We start from the raw sequence: 13,805 nt of genomic DNA, 5'->3' as shown, positions 1-13,805 counted from the left end.
TCCTGGAGAGTTACCCGGGTGGCGACTCCCTTTCTTCGCGCTAGTCTCTATGACTAGTTAGCGTGTTCCCAATTGGGTTGAAAAGCTTGCAATGCCGTAGTCGCTAGAGACACTTAGGTGCACGCCCGAAACTGGCGCCCACAATGCTGACTTGGGGATAAGAGAAGCTCATTCTAGTGTATTTTTATCTTTAATTTTATTATTTAACATGTGATTCTTGCATCATTTGCATGGTTACTGTTTAGTCCTAATAGCCCCGATGTTGTCGTTAATGGTTCCTTGGTTCCACTTCAACCTTGGAATTGCAACACTGGCTAACCATCACTCACACGTAATGAGTGAATTTTCTTTATCACATGGACCCTTGAGTGAAAAGACGAGCTAAAGAAGAACCCCTTTTGCTATTTGAGGTTCCTTATGAGTACTTAAAGCACACATATTGGAAAGCCTTGGCCCAAAAACATGTAGAATTAGGCTTTATGCTTATATTGATAACCATCACCTTGTTTACTTTAATCATTTTTGAGAGCTTATGGCCTGCACATCGGGCCTATTATCCCTTGGGAGAGAAAGACTCACCATGAACCTTGTGTGAGAGCAATAAGGTTGGAAGGATGTTTTGTATAGTAACATGTAAAATATTTCGTGTTTGCTAACTTTTTTCTTTGTCCTTGTGCATTACATGGGCATCATGCATACCATGCATTGCATAAATCATACTAACACCTTATTTTTTAGCCATATAGACTCTCATTTAAGTTGGAAGAGATGAGATAGTGGAAGGCTGGAGAGGGTTCCTATTTTGCCAAATATCCGAACTATGCTAGGGTTTCTCGAAAGACTAAGGCGTCAAGCTACTATAACTGACATCGAAGTCACATCAGAAATGGCCAACAAAAGAGCTAATGAACATGATATTGAGATCCTCAAGAATGTCATAAATGATTTGAGGGATGAGATCCATGAGGAGCTCCAATAACTTTTGTCTAAAATGGTTGTGAATCAAGCCCCGCCTGCCTCCCTAGTTGCATCGGTAGCTCCTGCAATAGCTAATCCTCCTATTACTATCGACCCGGCTATAATAGCCATTAAAACTGCTGCTACTAATGCTAATGGTAAAGACCTTGCTAGAAGAGGAGTGCCTTGGAACTTCTAAAATTTTGATGAATTCATGTTAGATCAGTCCAAAAAAGAGATTGCGCTTGCCATTAATGAATCTATGGATGGCTTGAGCGCTAAGCTTAACAAGATGTAGGGCATGCGTGAAATCAAAAGATTGGATCTGACCTATGATTTCAGAGAGCTACTTTTGACGGGTGAAGATAAGCTGCCTATGAAATTCAGGATGCCCGAGATGAACAAGTTTAATGCGACTAGTGATCCAGAAGTTCATTTGAAGCAGTATGTCACAATCATAAGAACTACTCAGTTGACCCAACTTATTAAGCTATTTGTATTGTCCTTAGAAGGATCTACTATAAATTGGTATCATGGATTGGAAAAATCCACCAAAGCTAAATGGTGTAATTTATGTAATTCTTTTATCAAGTAATATGACTACACATTCATTTGAAAGTGTCGATTAGGGACTTGAGTCCATCAAGCAAAAACCAAATGAGTCCTCTAATTTCTTGACCAAGTGGAGGAATAAGGCTAGCTTAATGAAGAACAAGCCCTCAGAAAAGGACTAAGTTCATATGGTGGTCTAAAATGTCTCTCGAGAATAGCTGAAAAGGTTACAGATGATGAACCAAAAGACCTTTATGGATCTATATGATGACGACCTTCAGATCAAAGAAATTGAGAATGACAAAGAAAGACGGTGCGAACCGGCGGAATGCCGAATTATCAAGCTGGAGGGAGCAGAACCCTAGACGTGAAGGCTGCCAACAACCGAGAAAGTTTTGAAACTTCAAGCAGCCTCTCTCGAAGATTTTTAAGAGGTTAGTGCAAAATGGCTTACTCTAACCAACTACCCTAAAAAATCCCACCGTACCCTAATGATGTAGATGATTCTATGCATGTTTATTGACTGTTTATCAGTCGTTTATTCGCGTATTTGAGTCATATTTATTCCTGTTTGATCGCACTGTGGTATGTTTATGAATTTTTCAGGCTTTCAGACTCCTCGATAGAGATTGATTGATTTACGGGCCAAAACCAAGCTATTTGGATGATTTACGCGTATTAGATGCTTATCGGAGTCGATTCCTTGTTCGCGCGCTTAATGCTGATCTGTAATAATTTGATAAGAAGAGATTCCATTAGGTTAGTGCAGATTTAGGAACTCAGTGAGCTCGAGAGAGGAGCAAAGTTTGATTCAGGATTTAGGCACGGGTAGCAAGATTGGCAGTTTATAAAATCAACCTTAGAATTCCATCACTTAGGTCCCCTTTGGGTTTGCTTCTTTGTTACGGTTGTTTTTCGATTATCAGTTGCTGTTGTTCCTTTATTTGCATTCATAAGCATTAGTTAATTAATTTAGACTTCTCACACCTTATTTCAGATTAAATAACATAACGAACAGTAGTAACTTTAGGTTTACCCGATCTCCAGGGATACAACCTTGATACTCACTAGTGCTAGACCGCATCGATAGGTTCACTGCCTTAAGTGTAGGTTGCATAAGTAGCCCATCAAGTTTTTGGCGCCGTTGTCGGGGAACAGTAACGGTAAACTAGAGTGAATTGTTTATGTGTTAATTTAGTTATTATTTGTTTATTCATTTATTCTTTATTTTTGTTTGTTTCTTTTATTTATTTTATTATTTTTTGATTGATTGGTGGTTGTTTGGTTGTCGGTTTCAGGTAGTATATCACCAGGAGCTCTAACCCTGATCCCATAGCACCCTTATCTGACCCGGAGCGCTCTCTCAGATTATTGAGACGACGTTTGTAGGCAGTTGAAGAGGAGGACGGAGTTACAGTTCAGGTTCAAGGAACTGACGCGATGGAGAACCTCAACCCCCAGGCCGATGAGGATCAGAGGACGATGTACGAGTTTGCTCGACCATCTTTGGATGGGACGAAAACTAGTATAGTCAGACCTGCTATAGCGGCCAACAATTTTGAAATAAAAGCCAACGTGATCCAGATGATCCAGCAGAGCATGCAGTTTGGAGGATTGCCCAGCGAGGATCCCAATGCACATATCTCTAATTTTTTAGAGATTTGTGACACATTCAAGATAAACGGAACAACCGATGACGCCATTCGACTGAGATTGTTTCCATTTTCCTTAAGGGACAGAGCTAAGAGATGGTTGTAATCCCTTCCACAACAAACGATTACTACCTGGAGGGCATTGGCTGAAAAAAATTTATATAAGTATTTTCCTCCCGCTAAAACTGCTGAACTTAGAAATGACATATCTTCTTTTGTACAGTTTGATGATGAAAGGATGTATGATGCATGGGAGAGGTTTAAAGATCTTTTGAGATGCTACCCACATCACGAATTGCCAGTGTGGATGCAGGTTCAAACCTTCTATAGCGAGTTGAACCTTGCAACGAGGCAAATGGTGGATCTTCGCGGCGCAGTGGGGCGCTAAAGCAAGAAGACGCCCGAAAGGGCTCGAACCGATAGAGGAAATGGCCATGAACAACTATCGTTGGCAATCCTCTAGGAGCCGACCAGGAAGGCGAGGAGTGGTCAACCAAGTGGACTCTATAGCGGCCTTGGCGAGCTCGGTGGAGCTTCTAGCCAAGAAGATTGACCAACTCCAGATGCCGGTTCATGCAGTGAACGTTGGCTGCGAGTTTTGTGGTGGCCCACATTACAGTGCGAACTGTACTGCAGGAGGTATGTTTGCTTCATCCTCTACTACTTTTCCATCTAATTCTGCTATGTCTTCCGATGTTAAGCAGGGTTGACTATATGGGGAATGCCCCAAGGCAGCAGAAGGATCCTTACGATGAATACATACAACCGGGCTGGCGCAATCATCCCAACTTCGGTTGGAGGAACAATAACGCTCGGGGTCCACATGGTTTTCGGAGACTTCATCAGTAGCAGCAGTCACTGGGCTCGCACAAGCTCCTCCTCTACCAGAAAAGAAGTCAAATTTAGAGGAGCTTATGATGAAGTTTGTGACGTCTACAGAGATGAGGTTCCAGCAAACTGATAGTGCACTTAGGAACCAGCAGGCCTCGATTCAGAACTTGGAGACCCAGATTGGCCAAATCTCTAAGATGTTGTCTGAGAGGCAGCAAGGAGCGCTCCCGAGAACCACTGAGTCTAACCCGAGGGAGCACGTGAACGCCATCACTTTGCGTTCAGGTAAGTTAGTTTCAGCTCCTTCTAAGCCTATTTTTTATAACACCACTATTGATGTGCAGGTTGAGGCGAGCAGTAAGGTTAGGGAACCTGAGGGACAGAAGGTGAAATCAATTCCAGTCAGGGAATATCAACCTAAGATTCCTTATCCTACTAGAGCTAAACCAGTAGAGGCGAAAGAGCAGTTCAGTAAGTTCTTAGATATTTTTAGACAACTGCATATTAACTTGCCTTTTATTGATGCATTAGAGCAGATGTCGAAGTATGCTAAGTTCTTAAAGGACATACTTAGCAGAAAAAGGAAGTTGGAGGAGGTCGCCTATGTTCAGCTTAACGAGGAGTGCTCAGCGGTGTTTCAGAGCAAGTTGCCAGAGAAACGTCACGATCCAGGGAGTTTCACTATTCCCTGCACTTTAGGTAATTTGTGTGTTGATGATGCATTAGCCAATTTGGGGGCTAGCATAAATGTCATGCCCACTAGTTTGTTCAATAAGCTAGGTTTGGGGGAGGCAAAATCCACTAGGATGTGCATTCAATTAGTCAATTACATTAAGCTTCCTAGGAGAATTGTGGAAAATGTGCTAGTTAAAGTAGATAAGTTCATATTTCCTGTGGACTTTGTGGTTTTGGATATGGACAATGAGCATTGTGTACCATTAATTTTGAGGAGACCTTTCCTTGCCACAGCTAGAGCTAAAATAGACGTATTTGAGGGGAAGTTAGAACTTAATATAGGGGATGACTGTGTCACTTTTAGTTTACCCTCATTTGATAGTTCTTCCACCGACCATGTTCATGCCATTTGTAGTATTGATAGAATTGATCTTGCATGTAATACACAACCACAAGATGTACAAATGGATGATGCTATACATGTTTCTTCCCCTATTAGTATGTGTTATTCATCTGAAAAAAAAACAACTTGTATCAATATGAGATTTTGTGCTATGATAGACCCGAGAAGTACATTACTAACCTCACCCAATTGCACATCATCACAATCCTCCAACTCAGGCATGTCTAGGTAATCCTCCTCACCAGGTTCGGATTCTTCATCACTCTCAAAGACCACTTCACCACCTCGAATTGCCATGGTTCGCTTGTTTGGACATTGGGAAGATATATGCCCATACCCCAAACACTTGAAGCATTGCACTTTCTTTGATTTGAGGTCACTTTGCGTCGTTGGCTTAGTGTTAACATCAAATTTAGGGGCTGCCTTGATGTCCTTTGATGCCTCACGACCCTTGTTAGGGGGTTGGTTGCTCTCTTTCCATGTGTTACTCCATTTTGAGCTAGGGGCAGCACTTCTGCTCTTGGTTTTTAATTGCTTTTCCACCTTTACGTCCATGTGCAACATGTCCTCCATCTCTATATAATGTTGCAATTCAATTATGTTAGCAATATCACGATTCAAACCATACAGAAATCTTGCCATTGTGGCTTCCCTATCCTCATCTATATTGGCTCTAATCATAGCTATCTCCATAGATTGCCAATACTCCTCAACACTCTTACTACCTTGTACTAAATTTTGTAACTTGTTGTACAAATCCCTTTGGTAGTGCGATGGCACAAACCTTTTATGCATAATGCGTTTAACCTCATCCCATGAACCAACTTCGGGTTCCCCATAACGCCTACGACCATTCACCAATTGATCCCACCAAATGGCAGCATAATCACAAAATTCAACAACAACAAGTTTAACCTTTTTAGACTCACTATAGTTATGACATTCAAAAACCCTTTCAACCTTCTTTTCCCACTCCAAATAAACTTCAGGGTCACTCTTACCATGAAAAGATGGTATTTTCATCTTAATGCTACCCAAATTAATGTCAATTTTGGGTTGGAGATTATGTCTAGACCCTTTAGACTCACTTTCTTGGTCATTATCAGAACCATCCCCTTTAGACGTTTTAGGCATATCATTCAATAACCTAGTTAATTTCTCATCTTGTTTTTGAAATTGTTTTTGCATATGTTCTACCACATCTCTCAATGTATAAGCTAAATTTTCCAAAGTCAATGGTTGTTCAGATGACATGGTTAAACCAAAAGACTAGAAAAGAAAAAAAAAGACGTGATCAAGTGTTATACTCTGTAGGCCTCTTACAGTCAAAGGCAAAACAAGAAAAGATCACTCCCTCACGTGTTTCACTCACAAAGAATTGAATTCCTTATAGAAATTAAATCAAATTGTTCTAGTAATCACAAGAACAAGTTTTTCACAACCTCTTAACGTTTATTAATTCTGAAGTTCAATAGAACACTCGTGAATCAATAAAATGAATTATAAGCATGTGAGCAAAACAAGCTTACAACTAATCGAACAAGACTCAATTAGCCCAAAAGAAAAGCTTTTTAAGAGAAAACAAACAAAATTACCCAAATCAAAATTTTAAGAATGAAGAACAGCTCCAATCAATTAAAAAGGATTGCAGAATGAATCAATCAAGAATCAATTCTTCAAGCACTACCCAACACAAATGGTTAGGGTTAGTTTTCCGTTCCTTTCTTTTTTCTTTTCTTTTTTTGAAATCTGCCTTGGTATGCGGGCAACAATGAAAATAGTATACCTTTTTTTTTATAATGATGCGAACAGAAATTGAGATGAAATAGAAGACAGACTCTTAATTGAAAAGAAAGTAAACCAACTTACAAGTTTGGCTCTGATACCAAATGATACAAACTCGAACCGGGTACATTCAAACACGAAGATAAGTAATGGTGAGAAAGTCAAACTGATAAACGCTCTCCCTATTTAAAAGGAAGCAACCTTACCAATAAGTTCAAATTTGTCGCCCCAAAATCTAACTTGAAAGTTTGCAATTGATTATGGAACTAACAAACTTAGCAATAGAACTACTAAGCCCTTTAGTTATAAATAGATGAAGAATGTTCAAACAACCCAAGAAACTAATAAAAAGTTAATTGATTGATCAAACATGTAGATGTGAAACTAAATCAAACAAGTTAATTTAATCTCAAGAAATTCAATAAGGAGCACCTTAAGGAATAAGAGTTAACAACTCAAATAAAACTTCATTTAGAAATATATATTGATCTTATTGCTTTAGCCGAAATACATAGCTCTATTTATAGGGCTTTGAAGTGATTCTAAACCCTAAAAGGACTAAGAGATAAGGAATCAAAATTAAAACCTTAAAAGACTCCTAATATATGGCCAATCTTATCCCTATAAGGAAAGATAAGATAAAGAGTAACTTAACCCACATTAAAATTCTAAATTCATGGGAGGAAGTTCTCTTTATCCAATACTTCCAAAAATAGAGGAAATTAACTAAAAATGGATCCATTACGAATGTTTTCTTGAAAAATTCGAAGCTCTTTTTGTAGGCAGCTTATATACTGTAAGGCATGGTCACGCCTTATGGAAGTTAAGCTTCTGCCCCCTTTCTGCACAGCTCACAGGTTGTAAGGCGTGGTCACGCCTTATGGAAGTTGAGCTTCTGCCCCCTTTGCTCATTAATAGCAATTAATGTCACTATCTTCAAGGCATTGTTATCATCACCAAAAGCATCAAAAGCACTATCATTAGCCATCTTCAAAACATGCTCCAAGTAAGAATTTAAGGCTTGCTTGAACTTCTTACTCCTTGCTCGTGTCATTGGTCCTCCATAGGCTAGTGGATCCATGCTAGTTGACTTAGATGCATCCTTGGTTTCATCAATGGACTCCCATAATTAGCTTCATTTTACGTATTTTATTCCTTTTATTTTGGAGTGCCTACCTTGTTCACACTGAGGACAGTGTTTTTCACAAGTGTGGGGTAGTTACCGTAGATTTGTACAGGTACCAATTTTGTCTTTGTTGTTTTTATCTTGTTTTAATTTCCCTTATTGATTGAGTCCATTCATTATTACTGTCCTTATCTTGAGTTTTGTTTTAATCAAGTAGTTAATGATTCTCTTTCTTTTGAATGGACCCTTATTGCTTGTATTGAATCTTTGTGGGAAGAAGGCAATGAACGAATCTCTTAGTTTCAATCAAGCCAGGTAAAACTGGTGTTTTTCCTTAATCCTTTCATTTCACTTTATCTTGAATATAGAACACTGTTAATTTTGATGCTTATTAGATTGTTTAATTGTTTAAACTCTGGTTTGAGAATTCATGCAATTTTATCCCACTCAATGGTGAGGCTTTATGCTCCATTCTGTTTTTTATTAGTGAGCATTGTGCAGAATTTTTGTTTCGAAAACTTGCTTTGTGATGACTTTTAAGATTACATGAATTGTTGATAGTCATGAGATGATTTGGGCACTTAGGTATTACACAATTTGGTCAAAAGCCTAACCCGGTTTTTTCCCTTAGTGAACCCATTTTGAGCCTTAGCCTTTTTCTTTCATTATAAATTACATCTGACACTCATTTTACCACTTTTATTCATTCTACCATTCTTTCTACCATTATTGCTGGAAATAATGTACGTTTATGCTGCATTTTATTTTGGATCAATTTGCATATATTCACTAAGTTCCTTGATTTTTCATAGATGCTCCCTTCAATCCAAATGATACATATCATTTTACTACTTTCATTGAGCATTGTATTACTTCATCCTGCGTTTTGTTGTTGCAGGAGAAAAAATAAAAAACAATTTTAAGAATAAGGGTTTAGTTCGAGCATCATCTTATTATTAGAACAACTTAGTGTTTAATTTTGGTACAGTGTTTGATCCTTGGCCATATTCTTGCATTACCTGCATAATTTTCCAGCAACTTTCAGCTTACTTTCCATAATTCTTCGTACCCTACCATTAACCCTATTACAACCTGGCTTAAGACCCTTTGATCATGTTTATTGACTATTTCACAGTAGTGGAGATCGGATCTATAAGCAAGCCTATGGTAAGCACTTTGTTCTCAGACTTTTACCGAGAGCTTGGCAATATTCTTCTCACCTATATACACTTGTGTGTTTGAGTGACATCTTGTAAGGCATGGTTCTCAAATTCTCGGTTTAGATAGTTTATCATTTTAATTTTAGCAGCTTTATTAACTTTGTTCTTTGTCTCAAGGATTTAGTGATTTGGGGGTTTTAAGGAAATTCGTCACGGAGTTTCGAGACTTATTTTGAGTTAACCTTCTGCAATGTATTTGATTGAGTCATTTGGTTTCTGTTTGAGGAGAGAGTTGTTGAATGCTTGAGGACAAGCAAACTCTCAAGTCTGGGGCAGTTTGATGTAGATGATTCTATGCATGTTTATTGACTATTTATCAGTCGTTTATTTGCGTATTTGAGTCATATTTATTCCTGTTTGATCGCACTGTGGTATGTTTATGAATTTTTCAGGTTTTCAGACTCCTCGATAGAGATTGATTGATTTACGGGCAGAAACCAAGCTATTTGGATGATTTACGCGTATTAGATGCTTATCGGAGTCGATTCCTTGTTAGCGCGCAGTTTTGAGGCTTTTGCACGACCTCCTCTGAACAATTTCGGAAATTTTGCATTTCATGGAGGTTGGTGCCCGTTGCATGGGCCGTGCATATTTGCACGGCCCATGGCACGGGCCATGCATATTTGCACGAACCGTGGCACGGGCGGTGGCATGGCGAAGGCAGTTCTGTCTATAAATAGGCGCACATAAAATGAGACGGGGTTCCGCTTCTGATTTCTGGACTTCTTTACGCGCGCGACCCCTTACTTCTACACCTTTGTTCTTGACATTTTAGGAGACCAACGTCAGTTCAAAGGATTGATTTGGAGGATTCAAGCAAAGATTGAAGTTTCTAGATGATTAACCGAGACATCCGAGGTCCATACTGAGGCTGGTTTCAAAATTGACACTTGCGAAATTCCCACTCTGATTCGATAGAAGAGCGGTTATATGTTTCATTTTCTTTTCTGTTATTTATTTCCTTTTGTATTTGTTCATTATGAGTAGCTAGGATTGCCGAACCCATTGGGGTTCATCTTTGTTGATGGTTTGTGTTTAAATGGATCATCAAGTGCACAAAGGGATCTTCATATGGTAACACTAAATTTACTGGTCAATATTGTGCCTAAAAATGTTCGCTAAATTTTAGGTATTACATGGATATTATTTATTTTTATTATATGCTTATATAGACTCTTCCCTCTTCATTAAGAGCTACTTTAAAAATTTCTTTTCTTCTCATAGCTTTTAATAATCATGAACTCTAGGCAAGAAAGTGTCAAGGAGGAGGTAATTTTCCACCACCTTCACCACAACTAAATCACTCTACACTAAAATCCAAGCCACTAAGCTCAAGAATCGCCTCTAGAAAATCTAAACAACTTAGGAGGGCACCTATACCATTCTCTTCACTATCAATTTTATCTAGTTGAAGAATAACTTCAATATTTGTGGAAAGAGCTAGAAGGACCACACTTACACCATTCCCTCCACCTGGATTTTTTGAAAATTGGCGCCTAAGGAAAAGGCTTAGGATGGAGTATGACCTTAGGCTTAAAGAGATCACCGCCTTTTTTATGCCCATCGTAGAGCTTACCTAAGATCAATGGAGAGGCCACTCACTCTTGAGAAAATTATGAAAATTGAAAATTCTAAAGAAAATATTAAAAGAGGTATCTAATTGATGAAATCTCTTCGTGGGGAGAAGATTCAAAGGAGCATAATGACAGTGAGTATGGAAGTAAGTGTGAAATAACTATCTACCTAAAAAGGGGTCAGGGCGTCCAAGGAAATATGATTATGTCACTCCCAAGCTAATCACACCTCAAAGAGGTCGTGGATGCCCAAGGAAGGATGGCACGCCACCAACAACAAAAAGAGGCAAAGGACGCCCAAGAAAATACAACTAGTTTAGGACTTAGTAATTTCCTTTAGTTTGCTTGTCTTTAATTACGAATTAGCTTTAATTTTTAGTCATCTTAGTTAGGATTTAGATTTTTTAATTTTTTAATTTTATTTTTTGTTTAAGTTATTAATAATTTTAATTTTTAGTTAAATTTGTCTAATTCCTTTAGTTTAGGATTCATGATTGATTTTAAATGTTTTATGTGATTTGTATGTTCAGATCTAGGGTCTTTAGTAATCTAATATGCTTCTGCAATATATATGCCTGTTGGATTTTAAATATGATAATGTATTCTTTATTGGGCTTTGAGTTTGATAAATTACATGAGTAGGCCAGTATGTTATATCTATTTTACTTTTATGATAATCCATATGTTTGTATGATTAGATCTATTTCAAGATTCCATGATTAGTCTTAGGAATTTTTCATGAAAAGTTTCTGTCTTTTGTAAGTTTATCTTTTTTTAGTAATTTTATATGTTCTGGCTTTTTAATTCGATTCTTATGTCTTTTATTTCATGATTTCCACATATTAATCATATCTTATGTGTTTTGTGCATGTAAATTGACTTCTGGGCAAAGGAGGATTAAAAATCAAGCAAAACCAGCCTGAGCAGGAGTCTAGAGCCGATCGGCTTAGTGACATCATCCGGTCAGTTGTTCTCAAATTTTGCCCTAATTTTTAGATTTTTTTACCGTATTTTGGCGATTTTTGTACTTTGTAATCTAAATTAGTTTTTTTTTTTAGTTTATTAGTTGTAGGAAGGGTTGTAGTACTTATATTTACTTTCTGCTTTATTTCTTGCTTTATTTTTACTTATTTTGGATGTATGGAAAAAATATATGATTACCTGATGTTAATAAAAATTGGACATATAGACTTACGCCTTAAAAAAATGAATCTTGGTATAAAAATTATAGTCCATTAGGTTAAAAAGATAATAAATTGAGCTTAAGTTAAAATTCATATAGATTTAGTGGGATTTTGCCATGTTTTAAATTAATTAATGGACTCACTTAGAATAAGATCACCCAATTGGTCCTTAGCACGTAAAAGAATAGTCCATTTAGGTTAAAAATTTGGTAATCAAAAGCATAACTTATAATTGGGCTAGACTAAGTGGGCCTCTATATACATAATTGGATAGTTAATTAGGTTAACAATTTAAATAGGGACTCGACCTAACTGAAATGGACAAAGGGTCCCAAGAATTTGAAATCTCATAAAGAGAAGTCAAATAAAATCTACGGTTCCTAATGGAATCGGTAACAAAGCAACCTTGCCACCCACTGCCACTATTTCTACTTATAGAATCGAGAAACTCACTCAATTACTAAAAGTGTCATTGAAAACTACCCAGGTGGTGACTCCCTATCTCCATACTAGTCTCTATGACTAATTAGCGTGTTTCTTATCAGGTTGAAAAATCTTGCAGTGCCGTAGTTGCTAGAGACACTTAGGTGGATGCTCGAAACCGCCGCCCATATAGCAATATTATTTTTGTTATTTTTTATTAAAAATATTAACATGATTTTCTAATTCAAAAATTAATTTAATTTTAAAAAATTATTTTTTTTATCTTTTTATCCACTCTTATTTTAAAAAGTGCATAATTCACTTGTATTTTTATTCAAAAATGAGTTAAATATATAAATTTTTGGGTTAAAATATCGATAAATTTAAAAAAGAGCTAAAATTGAACCCGAGCGACTAAATCAGTGGCCATGTTGGCCATGTTGGAGTTTACTTTTTAAAATTTTTTGGAGAAAATATAAAATTTGATATAGTGGTTTAATCTTTTAAAGAGGTTTTGTGATTTTTTAATTACACTTTACTATTATGAGAACTGCACTATTAGTAATATGTATCCAAATTCATTAACATCGTTAATAGTTTTGACAATTGAATTTTACAAAGTCTGATCGCTGTAAAATTAGTCTTCTTGAACAAATAACAAAGTGTAAAATTTTCTAGTCTTATTAGAGCATCCAAAACTCATTCGAGTTGACTACAAGTAAAGAAAAATTGAATTGTGGGGACTATTTTTTCTCTTTTTTATTTTTTGCTCTGAATTTTATGAAAAATGACATAGTCAGTCTTAGATAAAAACTAAATTGGTCAGAAGTGGAATAGTGGTAAAATTATAAGCAATTGACACCAAATGAATGAACTAGAACCATTAAATTGATGGTGTTGGTGAATTTAAATACAATTGTGAACTTTTAATTTTTAGTATACTAAAGTATTACAAAAATAAAAATTCAAACACGCTTTGTATCCAAAGGTTGGACCACAAAATCAAGGAGAACAGTAAGAAAATAATGGTGGCTGCAACAGATGAGGATGGATTTGGAATTATCCTTAAGTGGGGGTGGTTTTCTCAGTAACCGTTGATGACCATAAGATCAGTCGGGATTTAAGGAAATTTTAGTTATTTTTTTCAAAAAACAATTCTTTCTCTTTGGTATAAACTAGTCGTTTATTTTTGCATTGCAGTACTATTAATTATTATTTTGATTATAAAATAAAATTGATAGTATAATTTAATAAAATTTCTAATGTTTAATATTAACTTGTAAAATTTTTAAAAAAAAATAGCAAATTAACTATTTTTAAACATACTCATTTTTAAAACAAATTAAAATTTTATTAATACAATAATTTAAAAATTATTTATTAATTAATTTTAATATTATATAAATTAATATATTACTAATTT

The 13,805-nt window shown here is 36.5% G+C and overlaps 1 non-coding gene across 1 annotated transcript; it reads right to left on the bottom strand.

The window, feature by feature from the left end:
• Window positions 1-3,351: 3,351 nt before the first annotated feature.
• On the bottom strand, window positions 3,352-3,458 carry LOC112534018. The gene has a single exon (XR_003078348.1). It is a non-coding gene; the product is annotated as a small nucleolar RNA R71 (small nucleolar RNA).
• Between the last annotated feature and the right edge of the window lie 10,347 nt (window positions 3,459-13,805).

This window comes from Ricinus communis, chromosome 6 (genome assembly GCF_019578655.1).
Source record: "Ricinus communis isolate WT05 ecotype wild-type chromosome 6, ASM1957865v1, whole genome shotgun sequence".
Classification (NCBI taxonomy): Eukaryota; Viridiplantae; Streptophyta; class Magnoliopsida; order Malpighiales; family Euphorbiaceae; genus Ricinus; species Ricinus communis.
This window is presented reverse-complemented; position numbering and strand designations above follow the sequence as displayed.